Below are 5000 nucleotides of genomic sequence, written 5' to 3' on the forward strand. Positions count from 1 at the left end.
CCCTCGCACAAACAATTCGGCCTAACCAAATTATAAAAACACAAAAAGAAAACTATCTGACATATTGGATTGAAACAACAAAAGGTCAAAGTAAACTTCAATGCTATTTGGCCCTAAACAGAGAATGCACTGTAGCAGACTACCTGTCCACAGTGTCTAATACAAAACAAAGGAAAACCTTGACCAGGTACAGACTAAGCAACCATAACCTGGCTATTGAAAGAGGCAGACACAGGCAGACCTGGCTGCCCACAGAAGTGAGACTGTGTACCCATTGCAGCCAGGGCATGATAGAAACAGAGCTCCACTTCTTGAGTGAATGCTGCAAATTCAAAGATATCCGGAAGAAATTCTTTCCTGAATTCAAAACAATCTACCCAGACTTTGAGAAGTTTGAGGACAGTATGGTTCTAAGAATATTACTAGGCGAGGAACAAGATAGTGCCAGAGTCGCAGCTAGGAAATAAATACACTCATACACACACACACTCACACACACACACACAAACACATGCATTCACACCACACACACACACACACACACCACACACACACACTTCTGTATTTGTTGTTTGTTTGTTTTAATGTATGTAGAAATGCTTTGGCAATACAAATGGAGTTTTTGTCATGCCAATAAAGCTCATTTGAATTTGAATTTGAGAGAGAGAGAGAGAGAGAGAGGGAGAGAGAGAGAGAGAGGGAGAGGGAGAGAGAGGGAGAGAGAGGGAGAGAGAGAGAGAGAGAGGGAGAGAGGGAGAGAGAGAGAGGGAAAGAGGGAGAGAGGGAGAGAGAGAGAGAGAGGGAGAGAGAGAGAGAGAGAGAGGGAGAGAGAGAGAGAGAGAGAGAGGGGGAGAGAGAGAGAGAGGGGGAGAGAGGGAGAGAGAGAGAGAGGGAGAGAGGGAGAGAGAGAGTGAGAGAGGGAGAGAGAGAGAGAGAGAGAGAGAGAGAGGGAAAGAGGGAGAGAGAGAGACAGAAGGAGATTGAACTATACAGCAATAGAGAGATAAGACAGTAGGGACAGAGAAAGAGAGAAGGAACGATACAGGATGAGAGAACGAATTAACTGAATTTGATTTTGCAAAGAGACAATGGGAAGTTGGACATTTCTCTTGCACCAGTGTCCTTTCTGTCCATCTGTACATCCTGTATTCTTCTGTGGATACCTGGTAATATCGGATTCTGAGAGTCTGCACCTAGTAAATGTAGATTAATTTTTCTGCAGGAGCATGGAGTTCTCTCAGTCAGCAAATCCACCCCACTTGGGACAGGCATGCAGATTTCTGGCAAATCACAACATATACAAAACAAAGGGAAGCTAATGTATGCAAGGTGAATTTATCCTACCTACCCAGGGAACATATATATATCTGAAGTAGAGTACCAACATTTTGAATGGATCTGAAATCAATTCACCCACAAACTCACTGCAATTTGAGAAGATGACACCCTTCCCTGAAACAAGAGTCCTTCGTCTCCTGGCACCGAAACTGATTAACAAGAAACACTGCTCATTAATCAGACCACACAACACAGACCAGCTTCAGATCCGCTCACTAACATACAACACAGACCAGCTTCAGATCAGCTCACTAACATACAACACAGACCAGCTTCAGATCAGCTCACTAACACACAACACAGACCAGCTTCAGATCAGCTTACTAACACACAACACAGACCAGCTTCAAATCAGCTCACTAACACACAACACAGACCAGCTTCAGATCAGCTCACTAACACACAACACAGACCAGCTTCAGATCAGCTCACTAACACACAACACAGACCAGCTTCAGATCAGCTCACTAACATACAACACAGACCAGCTTCAAATCGGGCCATTAAAATGCATCACATCCCATGTTGGGTCCAGCTCAATAACACACAACATACTCCAACTTCAGTCAACACTGCTGACCAGCAACTAACTACAGTCAAGGAATCCCGAACTGATGCCAAAATCTTTTATCAGGAACACTGGTACCGTTAAAAAAAACACCTAACACAGATTTACCCAGAATGCTCTTGGACATGAACTGAGACCCCACACCTGCCGGATAACTGTAGACTGTCAGAGTTCCGAAGCCGAGCCAGGTCCTGACAGATGAGACCAGTGAGGTCGCAGTGGAATGCCATGGCTATCCTGTCCAGAGTGGCTGTCCTGAGCCACCGTGAGTCAGGACAGGAGGCACCGCTGCCATGCTCACAGCTGCGTTGCGTTGCCAGTGAAGCGATGGCGGTGAAAGGACTCATGAGCTGCTGCAACAGGTGATCCCTCAGGCGCTGCACACGGAGGCTGTGGGTGCTGGGATCCCGGGGGAATCTCTCCATACGCACAGGCAAGGCATTTCCCAACAGGCTGATACCCCCAACCGACCATTCCACTGCACTGAGCAAGAACTGGCAACACAGCGGCTGGAGAGGGGCTCACCTGGGAGAGAGGGAGGCAGGAAGAGAGAAAGAGAGAGAGGGAGGGAGGCAGGTACAGGGATTAGAGAGTGATTAGTTTATAAATGACTCATTACTGGAGACAGAGTTGTTCTTTTTTTTTTTCTCATACAGCACGCCCCAGCTCTCTCTCCCCCTGGGGGTCCTTCCTGCCCCCCACGGGGATGTCTTCCCGTCTCTCGTGCTGAGCCCTGCGGGCAGCCAGCTCGTGGCCTTGTGCCATCAGGAGAAGCCCCAGCTCTGCTCTCCCCCGGGAGCAGGAGGGAGAGCAGGTCCTGCTGTTTGCGCTTTCTGAAAGATACAGAGTAGAGCTGTCATCACAGGCTTGTGGAGGTGGACAGGGGTAGAATCGGACCCTGCGTCCCACCACTGTGTCTCCCTTCTCCCTCAAAGTGGGGCTCCACAGTGGCTGCTGGGTTTTGGTGCCCAGCCTCCACCTCCTCTCCCCACTCTGGTCTCTACTGGCCACTGATCTCCCTGTCAGAGGACATGTGAAACAGCCAAACAGTTACAGAGGTGGCAGTATAAAGAGACCTATCGCTATCTAATTATTTATCTCTGTTAATTATTAATTACTAATTATAAATAATGAATAATTTATGTTTAGTTTTCAGGTTATTCGTTTATTTAGCAGGGACCATGCCAACATAGTAGTTGCACCACATTTAGCAATGTAGCTAATCTGCATCTCCAGTAACCATGCAGGTATCAATTATTGTCTGTTAATTATGAATTGCAAAGTGAAATATGAAATATGCAAAGGTGGTGGTAATTCATGCAAATGATGTGAACCTTCTGATGTGAGAGAAGTTGAAAGTGATTAGCTTCAGGTGTGTTTTTACAGTTATGATTGTTATTTCGTCATTTGGGAATTCCACTCATTCAGATGTGCTCTGTAAAAATAATAACTCTGAGACATTAACTTCAGAAATTTAGCTGTGAACACCAAACCACCAGCCTTTATTTTTACAACATCTCACAGTTATCTGCCAGACGTCCTTGGCCACATCTGCAAATCTCTGGATGTCAAACTGTTCTAGTGATGATGTAATGAGACTACATCAGTAAAAGTGTCCCAGCCACCTGTAAGATAAAGAACAGAGGATTGCACTCCCAGATTACTGAGGTGACACCGTACAGGAGCAGTCATACTGGAGACCACCACCTGGCTCTTTGGATACCTATTGGCTCACAGTGTGTGTCTGTGTCCAATCAGGGTGAAGCGTGACTGCAGCTCCACAAAGCTACTTTGAGAAGGAAACAAACAAAGAGAAACTAGGTCGCAATCAATTTGTGCATTAAAATCAGACAAGGATAATAATCAGATAATTATAATCCTTCGTGCAAACAATTACAAAACAAGCAACTGTGTGAGACAATGAAGGACAGAGGGTACTGTGTGAATGAAGGGTGTGAGACTTCCTAATCTTTTTTATCCCAGGTACAGGTAACACAATGGGCCTCACAGCTCCTCGGCAAAACTGTATCAGCATTCACCATCAGCAGTCAGCTGGGGTAATATACTGTAGATATCAATAGCACCCTTGGCCTTGATGTTGAACTGTGAAACATTTCATACTGTAAAAACTTTGTAAAAACAAGCTGGTGTGAATATATACTCTCTGCAATCAGTACCCATTAATGATTCTGTCTTTTTCACCAGGACACTGAAAATTCAGGATCCTAGAATCTTAGCACATCTTAGCATCTTAGGAACAAAATGTTTGTAAATTGATTCTCCCGTTAGCCAATCAGTGTGAGGGAAGGCAAAATGATATTCTAAATCTCTCTCTCTCTCTCTTTCTCCCTCTTTCTTTCTCTCTCTCTCCCCTTCTCTCTCTCTTCATCTCTCACTCTCCCCCTCTCTCTGTTGCTTCAGCAGTTAGCACACTTGAGTTGTGGAGTGAGAGAGCTTCTCGCGACGTGCAGAAGCTAGCCCCCAAGCACCTTTCACATTAACGTTACATTACACCCTGTTACATCACATTATATTACATGCACGCACACGCTCTTATTAGGGATGACTTACATTGCCCATAATATACACAACAATATTTTGTGGAGGATTATGGTGGCCACACACACACACACACACACACAGAAATATACAGACACGTGCCATTGCAGATTAAATATAGACTCGTGTAGCAGGGTCTGCGGGGCCATTAATAAACCAGAATTCATTCATTTTTAATTCTCTACTGAAATGTAATTACCGTCTATTCTTAAGACCAGAAAAAAGTCTTTGATTTTTTTATGTTTGCTGCTTGAATTTCTTCTCTCTAAGAACAAAGTGATGAGTCAGCTACAGATTAACAGATAGCTATGGAACGCCCCCCAACCCCCCCCCCCCCCCACCCACACACAAGCACACACACACAAAACAGCCCAAAAAACGGGAGGGAGAGAAATTGGAGCAGGCTGCCCCGGCAGGTGTCAGATCTCAGCAATTACACAGTGACCTGTCTGCAGAAGACAGCGAGCCGCTGCTGAAGGACTCCACGTTTCGGCAGAGCTTCTCCTGACACTGAGTAATCTCCACCGGGAGCTTC

This window comes from Megalops cyprinoides, chromosome 2 (genome assembly GCF_013368585.1).
Source record: "Megalops cyprinoides isolate fMegCyp1 chromosome 2, fMegCyp1.pri, whole genome shotgun sequence".
Taxonomy (NCBI): domain Eukaryota; kingdom Metazoa; phylum Chordata; class Actinopteri; order Elopiformes; family Megalopidae; genus Megalops; species Megalops cyprinoides.